Raw genomic sequence first — 15,436 nt, forward strand, 5'->3', positions numbered from 1 at the left:
TGTTTGGTTACATGGATAACTACTGGTGATTTTTGAGATTTTGGTGCACCCGTCACTTGAGCAGAGTACACTGCACCCAATGTGTAGTCTTTTAACCCTCACCCACCCTTCCCCCGAGGTCCCCAGAGTACATTATATCACTCTTATGCCTTTGCATCCTCATAGCTTAGCTCCCACTTGTAATTGAGAACATACGGTGTTTGGTTTTCCATTCCTGAGTTACTTCACTTATACCCCATGGAATATTACGCAGCCATCAAAAACGATGAGTTTACGTCCTTTGTAGGGACATGGATGAACCTGGAAACCATCATTCTCAGCAAACTTGACACAAGAGCAGAAAACCAAACACCACATGTTCTCACTCATAGGCGGGTGTTGAACAATGAGAACACATGGACACAGGGAGGGGAGCACTACACACTGGGGTCCGTTAGGGGGAAATGGGGGAGGGACGGGGGGGTGGGGAGGTGGGAAGAGATAGCATGGGGAGAAATGACACATACAGGTGAGGGGAAGGAAGGCAGCAAACCACATTGCCATGTGTGTACCTATGAAACAATCTTGCATGTTCTTCACATGTACCTCCAAACCGAAAATGCAATAAAAAAAAAAGAATAATGGTCTCCAACTCCATCTCGGTTGCGTGAATGCCATTATTTCATTTCTTTTTATGGCTGAGTAGTATTGCGTGGGATGTAATGTACCACATTTTCTTTATCTAGTCATTTGTTGATGGACATTTAGGCTGGGTCCATATTTTTGCAATTGCAGCTGTGCTGCTGTAAACATGCGTGTTCAAGTCTTTATAATCAGGCGTCCCCAAACTTTTTACACAGGGGGCCAGGTCACTGTTCCTCAGACCATTGGAGGGCCGCCACATACTGTGCTCCTCTCACTTACCACCAATGAAAGAGGTGCCCCTTCCTGAAGTGTGGCGGAGCAGGGGGCGGATAAATGGCCTCAGGGGGGCGCATCCTGAGGGCCGTAGTTTGGGGATGCCTGCTTTATAATAATGACAACTTTTCCTCTGGGTAGATACCCAATAGTGAGAATCCTGGATCTAATGGTAATTCTACTTTCAGTTCAAGGAATCTCCATGTTGTTTTCCATAGTGGTTGTACTAGTTTACTTTCCCACCAGCAGTGTAAAAGTGTTCCCTTTTCACCACATTCCCGCCACAATCTATTATTTTTTGATTTTTAAATTATGGCCATTCTTGCAGGAGTAAGATGGTAGTGCATTGTGGTTTTGATTTGCATTTCCCTTACAGTGATGTTGAGCATTTTTTCATATGTGTATTGGCCATTTGTATATCTTTTGAGAGTTGTCTATTCATGTCCTTTCCCCAATTTTTTTAATGGGAATATTTGTTTTATTCCTTTGGATTTGTTTGAGTTCCTTGTAGATTCTGGACATTGGTCCTTCGTGAGATGCATAGTTTGTGAATATTTTCTCCCACTCTGTGGGTTGCCTCTTCACTCTGCTGATTATTTCTTTTGCTGTGCAGAAGCTTTTTAGTTTAATTAAGTCTCATCCATTTGTTTTTGTTGTGTTTGGTTCTTGGTCATGAACTCTTTGCCTAAGCCAAAAAAGGCCTAAGCCAGTGTCCTAGGGATTTTCGGATGTCATTTTCTAGAATTGTTATGGGTCCAGGTCTTAGATTTAAGTCGTTGATTCATCTTGAGCTGATTTTTGTATCAGGTGAGAGATGAGATTCCACTTTCATTGTTCTACATGTGGCTTGCCAGTTGTCCCAGCACCATTTGTTGAATAGGTAGTCCTTTCTCTGCTTTATGTTTTTGTTTGCTTTGTCAAAGATCATTTGGCTGTAAGTACTTTGGCTTTGTTTCTGGGTTCTCTATTCTGTTCCATTGACCTGTGTGCGTGTTTTTATATGAGTACCATGCTGTTTGGGTAACTATAGCCTTGGTAGTATAGTTTGAAGTCGGGTAATGTGATACCTCCAGGTTTGTTCTTAGTCTTGCTTTGCATGTCCTTTTTTGGTTCCATATGATTGTATTGTCTAGTTGAATGATGGTGGTATTTTGACGAGAATTGCATTGAATTTGTAGATTGCTTCGGCAATATGGTCATTTTCACAACATTGATTCTACCCATCCATGCACATGGGATATAGTTCCATTTGTTTGTGTTGTCTATGATTTCTTTCAGCATTGTTTTGTAGTTTTCCTTGGAGAGGTCTTTTCACCTCCTTGGTTAGGTATATTCATAAGAATTTTTTTTTTTTTATTGCATTTTAGGTTTTGGGGTACATGTGATGAACATGCAAGATTGTTGCATAGGTACACACATGGCAGTGTGCTTTGCTGCCTTCCGTCCCCTCACCTGTATCTGTCATTTCTCCCCATGCTATCTCTTCCCACCTCCCCACCCCCCGCCCCTCCCCCATTTCCCCCCAACGGACCCCAGTGTGTAGTGCTCCTCTCCCTGTGTCCATGTGTTCTCATTGTTCAACACCCGCCTATGAGCGAGAATATACGGTGTTTGATTTTCTGCTCTTGTGTCAGTTTGCTGAGAATGATGGTTTCCAGGTTCATCCATGTCCCTATAAAGGACGTGAACTCATTGTTTTTGATGGCTGCATAATATTCCATGGTGTATATGTACCACATTTTCCCTATCCAGTCTATCATCGTTGGGCATTTGGGTTGGTTCCAGGTCTTTGCTATTGTAAACAGTGCTGCAATGAACATTCGTGTGCACGTGTCCTTGTAGTAGAATGATTTATAATCCTTTGGATATATACCCAGTAATGGGATTGCTGGGTCAAATGGGATTTCTATTTTTAGGTCCTTGAGGAATCGCCACACTGTCTTCCACAATGGTTGAATTAATTTACATTCCCACCAACAGTGTAAAAGTGTTCCTATTTCTCCACATCCTCTCCAGCATCTGTTGTTCCCCGATTTTTTAATGATCGCCATTCTAACTGGTGTGAGATGGTATCTCAATGTGGTTTTGATTTGCATTTCTCTGATGACCAGTGATGATGAGCATTTTTTCATGTGTGTTGGCCTCCTGTATGTCTTCTTTTGTAAAGTATCTGTTCATATCCTTCACCCATTTTTGAATGGGCTTGTTTGTTTTTTTCTTGCAGATCTGCTTTAGTTCTTTGTAAATTCTGGATATCAGCCCCTTGTCAGATGGGTAGACTGCAAAAATTTTTTCCCATTCTGTTGGTTGCCGATTCACTCTACTGACTGTTTCTTTTGCCGTGCAGAAGCTGTGGAGTTTGATTAGGTCCCATTTGTCTATTTTGGCTTTTGTTGCCATTGCTTTTGGCGTTTTGGTCATGAAGTCCTTGCCTACACCTATGTCCTGAATGGTTTTGCCTAGATTTTCTTCTAAGGTTTTTATGGTATTAGGTCTGATGTTTAAGTCTTTAATCCATCTGGAGTTGATTTTGGTGTAAGGTGTCAGGAAGGGGTCCTGTTTCTGCTTTCTGCACATGGCTAGCCAGTTTTCCCAACACCATTTATTAAACAGGGAGTCCTTTCCCCATTGCTTGTTTTTGTCAGGTTTGTCGAAGATCAGATGGTTGTGGGTATGTTGTATTTCCTCTGAGGCCTCTGTTCTATTCCATTGGTCTATATCTCTGTTTTGGTACCAGTACCATGCTGTTTTGATTACTGTAGCCTTGTAGTATAGTTTGAAGTCCGGTAGTGTGATGCCTCCCGCTTTGTTCTTTTTGCTTAGAATTGACTTGGCTATGCGGGCTCTCTTTTGGTTCCATATGAAGTTTAAGGTGGTTTTTTCCAGTTCTGTGAAGAAGATCATTGGTAGCTTGATGGGAATAGCGTTGAATCTGTAAATTACTTTGGGCAGTATGGCCATTTTCACGATGTTGATTCTTCCTAACCATGAACATGGAATGTTTCTCCATCTGTTTGTATCCTCTCTTATTTCGTTGAGCAATGGCTTGTAGTTCTCCTTGAAGAGGTCCTTTACGTTCCTTGTTAGTTGTATTCCTAGGTACTTTATTCTCTTTGTAGCAATTGTGAATGGCAGTTCGTTCTTGATTTGGCTCTCTTGAAGTCTATTACTGGTGTATAGGAATGCTTGTGATTTTTGCACGTTGATTTTGTATCCTGAGACTTTGCTGAAGTTGTTTATCAGTTTCAGGAGATTTTGGGCTGAGATGATGGGGTCTTCCAGATATACAATCATGTCATCTGCAAATAGAGACAATTTGATTTCCTCCTTTCCAATTTGGATACCCTTTATTTCTTTTTCTTGCCTGATTGCTCTGGCTAGAACTTCCAGTACTATATTGAATAGGAGTGGTGAGAGAGGGCATCCTTGTCTAGTGCCAGATTTCAAAGGGAATGCTTCCAGTTTTTGCCCATTCAGTATGATATTGGCTGTTGGTTTGTCGTAGATAGCTTTTATTGTTTTGAGATACGTTCCGTCAATACCTAGTTTATTGAGGGTTTTTAGCATAAAGGGTTGTTGAATTTTGTCAAAAGCCTTCTCTGCATCAATCGAGATAATCGTGTGGTTTTTGTCTTTGGTTCTGTTTATATGGTGAATTACGTTTATGGACTTGCGTATGTTGAACCAGCCTTGCATCCCCGGGATGAATCCTACTTGATCATGGTGGATGAGCTTTTTGATATGCTGTTGCAGTCGGTTTGCCAGTATTTTATTGAAGATTTTTGCATCTATGTTCATCATGGATATTGGCCTGAAATTTTCTTTTCTTGTTGAGTCTCTGCCGGGTTTTGGTATCAGGATGATGTTTGTCTCGTAAAATGATTTGGGAAGGATTCCCTCTTTTTGGATTGTCTGGAATAGTTTCAGAAGGAATGGTATCAGCTCCTCCTTGTATGTCTGGTAGAATTCAGCTGTGAACCCATCTGGACCTGGGCTTTTTTTGGGTGGTAGGCTCTTTATTGCTGCCTCGACTTCAGACCATGTTATTGGTCTATTCAAGGTTTCGGCTTCTTCCAGGTTTAGGCTTGGGAGGTTGCAGGTGTCCAGGAATTTATCCATTTCTTCCAGGTTTACTAGTTTATGTGCATAGAGTTGTTTGTAATAATCTCTGATGATGGCTTGGATTTCTGTGGAATCTGTGGTGATATCACCTTTATCGTTTTTTATTGCATCAATTTGGTTATTCTCTCTTTTCTTTTTTGTTAATCTGGCTAGTGGTCTGTCTATTTTGTTGATCTTTTCAAAAAACCAGCTCCTGGATTTATTGATTTTTTGAAGAGTTTTTTGTGTCTCTATTTCCTTCAGTTCTGCTCTGATCTTAGTTATTTCCTGTCTTCTGCTAGGTTTTGAGTTTTTTGATCTTGCTCCTCTAGCTCTTTCAATTTTGATGATAGGGTGTCAATTTTAGATCTCTCCTTTCTTCTCATGTGGGCACTCATTGCTATATATTTTCCTTTAGAGACTGCTTTAAATGAGTCCCAGTGATTCTGGTATGTTGTGTCTTCGTTCTCATTGGTTTCGAAGAACATCTTTATTTCTGCCTTCATTTCATTGTTTATCCAGTCAACATTCAAGAGCAAGTTGTTCAGTTTCCATGAAGCTGTGCGGTTCTGAGTTAGTTTCTGCATTCTGAGTTCTAACTCGATTGCACTGTGGTCTGAGAGACTGTTTGTTATGATTTCTGTTCTTTTGCATTTGCTGAGGAGTGATTTATTGCCAATTATGTGGTCAATTTTAGAGTAGGTGTGATGTGGTGCTGAGATGAATGTATATTCTGTGGATTTGGGGTGGAGAGTTCTGTAAATGTCTATTAGGTTTGCTTGTTCCAGGTCTGTATTCAGGTCCTGGATATCCTTGTTGATTTTCTGTCTGGTTGATCTGTCTAATATTGACAATGGGGTGTTAAAGTCTCCCACTATTATTGTGTCGGAGTCTAAGTCTCTTTGTAAGTCATTAAGAACTTGCCTTATGTATCTGGGTGCTCCTGTATTGGGTGCGTATATATTTAGGATCGTTAGCTCTTCTTGTTGCAGTGATCCTTTTACCATTATGTAATGTCCTTCTTTGTCTCTTTTGATCTTTGTTGCTTTAAAGTCTATTTTATCAGAGATGAGAATTGCAACTCCTGCCTTTTTTTGCTGTCCATTTGCTTGGTAGATCTTCCTCCATCCCTTTATTTTGAGCCTTTGTGTATCCTTGCATGTAAGATGGGTTTCCTGGATACAGCACACTGATGGGTTTGGCTTTTTATCCAATTTGCCAGTCTGTGTCTTTTGATTGGGGCATTTAGTCCATTGACATTTAGGGATAGTATTGTTATGTGTGAATTTGATGCTGTCATTTTGATGCTACCTGGCTGTTTTGTTGGTTAGTTGATGCAGATTCTTGATTGTGTTGATGCTTTTTTACCATTTGGTGTGTTTTTGGAGTGGCTGGTACTGGTTGTTCCTTTATATGTGTAGAGCCTCTTTCAGGAGTTCTTGTAGAGCAGGTTTGGTGGTGATGAAATCTCTGAGTGCTTGCTTGTTCACAAAGGATTTTATTTTTCCTTCACTTATGAAGCTTAGTTTGGCTGGATAGGAGATTCTGGGTTGAAAGTTCTTTTCTTTAAGGATGTTGAATATTGGCCTCCAGTCTCTTCTGGCTTGTAGGGTTTCTGCTGAGAGATCTGCTGTGAGTCTAATGGGCTTCCCTTTGTGGGTAACCCGACCTTTCTCTCTGGCTGCCCTTAGCATTTTCTCTTTCATTTCAACCCTGGTGAATCTGACGATTATGTGCCTTGGGGTTGCTCTTCTTGAGGACTATCTCTGTGGTGTTCTCTGTATTTCCTGGATTTGAATATTGGTCTGCCTTGCTAGGTTAGGGAAGTTTTCCTGGATAATATCCTGAAGAGTATTTTCCAGCTTGGATTCATTCTCTTCATCACATTCAGGTACACCTATCAGACGTAGATTAGGTCTTTTCACATAGTCCCACATTTCTTGAAGATTTTGTTCATTCCTTTTTGCGCTTTTTTCTCTGTTCTTGCCTTCTCTTTTTATTTCATTGAGTTCATCTTCGACCTCTGATATCCTTTCTTCTGCTTGGTCAATTCAGCTGTTGAAGCTTGTGCATGCTTCACGAAGTTCTCGTGTTGCGTTTTTCAGCTCCATCAATTCACTTATACTCCTCTCTATGCTGTCCATTCTCGTCAGCAGTTCGTCCAATCTTTTTTCAAGGTTCCTATTTTCTTTGCGATGGGTTAGAACATGTTCTTTTAGCTCATTGTAGTTTCTTACTACCCACCTTCTGAAGTCTGATTCTGTCATTTCATCACCCTCCTTCTCCATCCGGTCTGGTTCCCTTGCTGGTGAGGAGTTGTGATCACTTTTAGGAGGAGAGGTGTTCTGGTTTCGGGAGTTTTCATCCTTTTTACGCTGGTTTCTACCCATTTTTGTGGGTTTATCCACCTGTTGTCTGTCTCTGTCCCAGGGAGTTGGAGCTTTATGAGTTTCCCTTGCACTACTGCCTTTTTTGATTTTTCTTTCAGGTCGGACCCGCCCAGCTAGCAGCATGCCTAGCCTCTGTCTGCCCGCAGGGGCTTTGCCGAGCTGCTGTGGGCTCCACCCAGCTGCCCTGAGCTCTTCCCTGCAGTCCTTTTTATATGGGCGTAGTTAGAACTGTCTGGGCAATGGTGGCCCCGCCTCTGTTATGGGGGACTCTCTCTGTTGTGGCAGGTTGCCTGGGCAACGGCGGGTTGCCTGGGCAACGGCAGCCTGCCTCGGTAGCGGTGGAGAGTCTCAGTAATGGCGGAAACCCCTCCCCCACGGAGCCGGACTGTCCCGGTTCAGCTGTGCTTGTTTTGAAGGGCTCAACCCAGAGGGTTTCCAATTACTGTTTTTGTTTTCGTTGTTGTTGGGGGTGGAGGGGTGGGACCAACCGAGCCTGATCACCTGGCTCCCTGACTCAGAGTCTTTTCTTTTAAGTTGAAGGACCCCGCGTTCCGGTCGCTTGTTGAAAAGGCGCTGGGATCTCCCGTGCTGCGACTCACGGAGTCGGCTCGAACTGCAGCGCAGGCTCCTGGCGGATTTTTTGCCTAGGAATCTCCTGGCCTGGCTCGCTATTTCAGATGGATGGGCAACTCTGCCGTCTCAGGGCTCTGCTCGCCAGCTAAGAGGGCTCCCAGACCAGTGGCTTTTGTACGGAGAACCGCAGCAACAGGGAGTGGTCACAGCAGCCGCGCGGGCGGAATCAGCCCCGCGGGGGCCAAAACAGCCGCACCGGCTGGGACTGCGACGCTGGCGACCCCTCTGCCTGGGTATCTCCTGGTCTGTGGGCAATAAGAGTTCGTCTGGAAATGCGGCGTCCACTCACCCTCTGCACTTTCACTGGGAGCTGAAGTCCTGAGCTGTTCTTAGGCGGCCATCTTCCCAGTATTCCCTTTTTTTTTTTTTTTTTTTGCATCTATTGTAAAAGGGGTTGAGTTCTTTTTTTTTTTTTTTTTTTTTTTGAGACGGAGTTTCGCTCTTGTTACCCAGACTGGAGTGCAATGGCGCGATCTCGGCTCACCGCAACCTCCGCCTCCTGGGTTCAGGCAATTCTCCTGCCTCAGCCTCCTGAGTAGCTGGGATTATAGGCACGCACCACCATGCCCAGCTAATTTTTTGTATTTTTTTAGTAGAGACGGGGTTTCACCATGTTGACCAGGTTGGTCTCGATCACTCGACCTCGTGATCCACCCGCCTCGGCCTCCTAAAGTGCTGGGATTACAGGCTTGAGCCACCAAGCCCGGCCGGGGTTGAGTTCTTGATTTGATTCTCAGCTTGGTTGCTGTTGGTATACAGCAGAGCTACTGATTTGCGTACATTGATTTTGTGTCCTGAAACTTTGCCGAATTCATTTACCAGTTCTGGGGGCTTTTTGGATGAGTCTTTAGGGTTTTTTAGATATATGATCATATCATCAGCAAACAGCAACTCTTTGACTTCCTCTTTATCAATTTGGATTTCTTTCTCTTGTCTGATTGCTCTGGTTAGGACTTCTAGTACTATGTTGAATAGAATTGGTGAAAGTGGACATCCTTGTCTTGTTCTAGTTCCCAGCAGGAATGCTTTCAACTTTTCCATGTTGAGTGTAATGTTGGCTCTGGGTTTGTCATAAATGGCTTTTATTATCTTAAAATATGTCCCTTCTATGCTGATGTTACAGTCAGTTTTAATCATAAAGGGATGTTGAATTTTATCATGCTTTTTCTACATCTGTTGAGATGATCATGTGGTTTTTGTTTTTAATTTTGTTTATATGGTATATGACATTTATTGACTTCCATTTGTTAAACCAGCCCTGCATCACTGGGATGAAACCCACTTGATCATTGTGTATTTTCTTTTTAATATGGTGTGGTACTCAGTTGGCTAGTATTTTGTTGAGGATTTTTGCATCTGTGTTCATCAGGGATATTGGTGTGTGGTGTTCCTTTTTTGTTATGTCCTTTCCTGGTTTTGGTATTAGGATAATAGGGGCTATAGAATGATTTAGACAGGATTCCTCTTTGTCTATGTTTTGGAATAGGTTCAGTAGGATTCTTACCAATTCTTCTTTGAACGTCTGATAGAATTCAGCTGTGAATCTATCTGGTCCTGGACTTACTTTTTGTTGGCATTTTCTTTCTTTCTTTCTTTCTTTCTTTTTTTTTTTTTTTTTTTAAGATGGGGTTTCACCATGATGGCCAAGCTGGTCTTGAACTCCTGACCTCAGGCGATCCACCCACCTTGGCTTCCCAAAGTGCTAGGATTACAGGCACGAGCCACCGCACCTGGCATTTGTTGGCATTTTCTAAAATTACTATTTCAATCTTGCTACTTATTGCCCTGTTCAGAGTTTGTTTCTATTTCTTCCTTGTTTAATCTAGGAGGGTTGTATATTTCCAGGAATTTATCCGTCTCGTCTAGGTTTTTACGTTTGTATGCATAAAGGTGTTCATAGTAGTTATACAAAAGCACGATCTTTTGTATTTCTTAGTACAACTTTTGATAGCTCCTATTTTGTTTCTAATTGAGCTAAACTCTCTTCTCTTGGTAATATTGCTAATGGTGTATCAATTTTGTCTTTTCTTTTTGTTTCTAGTCTCTTCTTTTGGTAATCTTGCTAATGGTCTGTCAATTTTTGTCTTTTTTTTATTAAAGTTTTTACAATGTTTATACTTTTATTTAAACTATTTCACATTTGTCTCTACATTCTTATCAAAGGGAGAATTTGTTTTTTTTGGCATAATGTTTAAAATTTTTTTATTTTTTGACTTTTAAAAAAATTATACTTTAAGTTCATGGGTACATGTGCAGAACATGCAGGTTCGTTACATAGGTACACACGTCCCATGGTGGTTTGCTACATTCATCCGCCCATCATCTATATTAGGTATATCTCCTATTGTTATCCCTCCCCAATCCCCCACCCCCTGCTATCCCTCCCGTAGCACCCCCCACTCCCTGACAAGCCTCAGTGTGTGATGTTCCCCTCCGTGTCCATGTGTTCTCATTATTCAACACCCACTTATGAGTGAGAATATGTGGTGTTTGCTTTTGTGTTCTTCTGTCAGTTTGCTGAGAGTGATGGTTTTTAGCCTCATCCATGTCCCTGCAAAGGACATGAACTCATCCTTTTTTTTTTTTTGAGAAAACCATTTTTATTATCATCACCACCCAGCTTATCTGTGCTGGATTATGAGCCAAATGGCCAGATCTTCTAAAGAACATCTACATAACATTTCTTTCATGTTTCAAGAGATGAAAATAATTGTACAAGGTTAAGTACAAAAGTACACAAGACAGCAGACACGAAAAAAATCCATGTATGAGATTTCATCCCCACCTGCAGCTTTTATATTTGAAAAGTAGAATTCATGAACTAAAAAATATTGTCCTTCTATAGTCCTGTCAAGTTTAATGGAAGTGGGTTTAACCTGATTACAACACTAACGCCAGTATCACTGATCTGATATTTACAAAAATGCGGATTTTTCAATAAATTAAAGTCAGTGCAACACCCATGCAAGCTAGAATGCTAGCTGTTTGGTGAACAAGGACCTGACATCAGAACAAGAAGTCTATAAAGTCCCGGCTGGGCGTGGTGGCTCAAGCTTGTAATCCCAGCACTTTGGGAGGCCGAGGCGGGTGGATCACGAGTTCGAGAGATTGAGACCATCCTGGTCAACATGGTGAAACCCCGTCTCTACTAAAAATACAAAACATTAGCTGGGCATGGTGGCACGTGCCTGTAATCCCAGCTACTCAGGAGGCTGAGGCAGGAGAATTGCCTGAGCCCAGGAGGCGGAGGTTGCGGTGAGCCGAGATCGCGCCATTGCACTCCAGCCTGGGTAACAAGAGTGAAACTCCGTCTCAAAAAAAAAAAAACAAAAAAACAAAACAAACAAACAAAAAAAAAAGAAGTCTATAAAGTCCCAAACTTTACAGGTGTGATCTTTTTCAAACTGCATCCATTCCTCGCATTGAATATGTGAAACCCAAACCCATTCCTCTTTGTGTGTGGTTTTGTGATCTTGCCATTTCATACTGAGCATCTAGATTTTTAAATACTTATTCCTGTTGCTTGAGAGTCTTGTAACTTTCTTCATCAACTGAGCTACAACCAGCTTCATCTTCACTCTAAGTACTCATCAGTTTCCTAAATTTCACATTTTGGTCCTTGTTTCCAAAATTCAATTTTTCCCATATTTCAGCAGACTGGGATTTGTCCCCTTTTTTCTTGCCCTGCCAAAGCATTTTCCTTTTTTTCTCTTGTTCAGCAAATTTCATTGGATTTACAGCTGCTGGTTTATAGTAGCTAGGTACAGCGATTCCTGTCTCTGCCAAAGCTTTAGCTTGCAGGGCTGCCATCTGAGCTGCCATGCCTATCTGAGGTGTTACTTGCGTTCCCGATGCCAAGAGGGCAGCAACATTGAGAACAGAACCTCCAGTAGCTGCAGCTGCCGCAGCTATTTCTTGTTGTTTTTGTTTTTCAACCATTTCTTTTCTTGCTGTTCTTGTAATTTCTTTGCCCTTTCCAACCTCCTACCTAAAGCTTCTTGGGCATCCATTGCTGTGTTTCTGCCTCTGAAGGGAGGTGGACTTGGAGTCCGGCTTAAACTTCTGCTAAATCTTCCCGGCTTTTCAGTTCTTTTCTTTCTATCTCCACTCCTACTCCTTGTCCTACTCCTGCTTCTAGTCCTGTGCCTGTGTCTTGATCTTGAGCAAGAACGAGACCTGATCAGCCGTTTTCTTTCCCTGCTTCTGGATCTTGATTTCTTCCTTTCTCTGCTTCTGGATCGAGATTTCTTCCACTCCCTACTCCTGGATTGAGATTTCTTCTGCTCCCTGCTTCTACTACGATGGTGTCTTTCACGAGACCTAGATCTTGAGTGACTTCTGCTTCTTGATAACTTTCTTTCTTTACGTTTGTGCCTGTCCTCACCATTTTCAGATGAATTCATTCGCTTTCTTCCTTTATCAGAAGGATGTTCTCTGTCATTATGTTCCCCAGACTTGTGTTTCTTAGAGGATTTATCTTTGGATTCATGTCTTCTTGCCTCTTTGCCTCTGCTCCGGCTCCTGTCTTTTCTTCCTTCATTATATGACTTTCGTTTTCTTTCTCTTGACCTTGATCGTGATCTTGAATAATGATGTTTTAAAGCTCTAGGAGAAACAGATACATCTGACTGGTCTTTTGTCTTATCTCTATCTGGTGATGTCTTTTCTGGGGCTAGTCCATCTCGTTCTGTATCACTAGCCACCATAGTTCAGAGTCCCGGCTGCTAGAGCAGCGCCTGTACTTGTCGCTTTCAACAGTACCGACTGCTCCGAAGCTTTGCCTCAGACTAAATCGCTGAACTCACCCTTTTTTATGGCTGCATAGTATTCCATGGTGTATAGGTGCCACATTTTCTTTATCCAGTCTATCATTGATGGGCATTTGGGTTGGTTCCAAGTCTTTGCTATTGTAAACAGTGCTGCAATAAATATACGTGTGCATGTGTCTTTATGGTAGAATGAATTATAATCCTTTGGGTATATACCCAGTTGCTGAGTCAAATGATATTTCTGGTTCTATATCCTTGAGGGATTGCCACACTGTCTTCCACAATGGTTGAACTAATTTACCCTCCCATCAACAGTGTGAAAGTGTTCCTATTTCTCTACATCCTCTCCAGCATCTGCTGTCTCCTGATTTTTTTAATGATCGCCATTCTAACTTGCATGAGGTGATATCTCAGTGTGGTTTTGATTTGCATTTCTCTAATGACCGGTGATAATGAGCTTTATTTCATGTTTGTTGGCTGCATAAATGTCTTCTTTTGAGAAGTGTCTGGTCATCTCCTTCACCCACTTTTTGATGGGATTGTTTTTTTCTAGTAAATTTGTTTAAGTTCTTTGTAGATTCTGGTTATTAGCCCTTTCAGATGGGTAGGTCACAAAAATTTTTTCCCATTCCGTTGGCTGCCAGTTCACTCTAATGATAGCTTCTTTTACTGTACAGAAGCTCTTAAGTTTATTTAGATTCCATTTGTCTATTTTGTCTTTTGTTGCCATTGCTTTTGGTGTTTTAGTCATGAAGTCCTTGCTTCTGCCTGTGTCCTGAATAGTATTGCCTAGATTTTCTTCTAGGGTTTTTATAGTGTTAGGTCTTATGTTTAAATCTTTAATCCATTTGTAGTTAATTTTTGTGTAAGGTAAAAGGAAGGGAGCCAGTTTCAGTTTTCTGCATATGGCTAGCCAGTTTTCCCAACACCATTTATTAAAGAGGGAATCCTTTTCCCATTGCTTGTTTTTATCAGGTTTGTCAAAGAACAGATGGTTGTAGATGTGTGGCATTACTTCTGAGGCCTGTGTTCTGTTCCATTGGCCTATATCTCTGTTTTGATACCAGTACCATGCGTTTTGATTACTGTAGCCTTGTAGTATAGTTTGTAGTCAGGTAGAGTGATGCCTCCAATTTTGTTCTTTTTGCTTAGGATTGTCTTGGCTATGTGGGCTCTCTTTTGGTTCCATGTGAAATTTAAGGTGGTTTTTTTTTCAATTCTGTGAAGAAAGTCAATGGTAGCTTGATGGGGATAGCATTGAATCTATAAATTACTTTGGACAGTATGGCCATTTTCATGATATTGAATCTTCCTAACCATGAACATGGAATGTTTTTCCATCTGTTTATGTCCTCTCTTATTTCCTTGTGCAGTGGTTTGTAGTTCTTCTTGAAGAGGTTCTTCACATTCCTAGGTATTTTATTTTCTTTAAAGCAATTGTGAATGGGAGTTCACTCATGATTTGTCTCTCTGTTTGTCTGTTATTGGGGTATAGGAATGTTTATGATTTTTGCACATTGATTTTGTATCCCGGGACTTTGCTGAAGTTGCTTATCAGCTTAAGGAGGTTTTGGGCTGAAACAGTGGGGTCTTCTAAATATACAATCATGTCATCTGCAATTAGTGACAGTTTGACTTCCTCTTTTTCTAATTGAATACGTTTTATTTCTTTTTCTTGCCTGATTGCCCTGGCCAAAATTTCCAATACTGTGTTCAATAGGAGTGGTAAGAGAAGGAAGGCATCCTTGTGTTGTGCTAGTTTTCAAAGGGAATGCTTCCAGTTTTTGCCCATTCAGTATGACATTGGCTGTGGGTTTCTCGTAAATAACTTTTATTATTTTGAGATACGTTCTATCAATACCTAGTTTGTTGAGAGTTTTTAGCATAAAGGGCTGTTGAATTTTGTCAAAGGCCTTCTCTGCATCTTTTGAGATAATCATGTGGTTTTTGTCATTGGTTCTGTTTATGTGATGGATTACAGTTATAGACTTGAACCAGTTTTGCATCCCAGGGGTGAAGCCTATTTGATTGTGATGAATAAGCTTTTTGATGTACTGTCGCAGTCGGTTTGCCGGTATTTTATTGAAGATTTTTGCATTGATGTTCATCACGGACATTGGCCTGAAATTTTCTTTTTTAGTTGTGTCTCTGCCAGATTTTGGTATCACAATGATATTGGTCTCATAAAATGAGTTAGGGAGGATTCCCTCTTTTTGTATTGTTTGGAGTAATTTCAGAAGGAATGGTACCAGCTCCTCTTTGTACCTCTTGCAGAATTCGGCTGTGAACCCTTCTGGTCCTGGACTTTTTTTTTTTTTTTTTTTGGTTGGTAGGCTATTAATTGCTCTCTGAACTTCAAACCTTGTTACTGGTCTATTCAGGGATTCAGCTTCTTCCTGGTTTAGTCTTGGGAGGCTGTAAGTGTCCAGGAATTTATCCATTTCTTCTTGATTTACTGATTTATGTGCATAGAGGTGTTTGTAGTAATCTCTGATGGTAGTTTGTGTTTTTGTGGAATCTGTGGTGATATCCTCTTTATCATTCTTTATTGCATCTGTTTGGTTCTTCTCTCTCTTTTATTAGTCTGGCTAGTGGTCTATTTTGTTGATCATTTTCAAAAAACCAGCTCCTGGATTTATTGATTTT

The 15,436-nt window shown here is 41.3% G+C and overlaps 1 protein-coding gene and 1 pseudogene across 8 annotated transcripts in view; one reads left to right on the plus strand and one right to left on the minus strand.

Moving 5' to 3' along the window:
* The window catches only part of CEP83 (centrosomal protein 83), a 171,392-nt gene that overhangs the window by 16,249 nt on the left and 139,707 nt on the right, over window positions 1-15,436 (plus strand). The gene's annotated exons all lie outside the window — the stretch shown is intronic.
* On the minus strand, window positions 11,382-12,773 carry LOC101043443 (arginine/serine-rich coiled-coil protein 2-like; annotated as a pseudogene).

Source organism: Saimiri boliviensis, chromosome 7 (assembly GCF_048565385.1).
Source record: "Saimiri boliviensis isolate mSaiBol1 chromosome 7, mSaiBol1.pri, whole genome shotgun sequence".
In the NCBI taxonomy this organism is placed as follows: Eukaryota; Metazoa; Chordata; class Mammalia; order Primates; family Cebidae; genus Saimiri; species Saimiri boliviensis.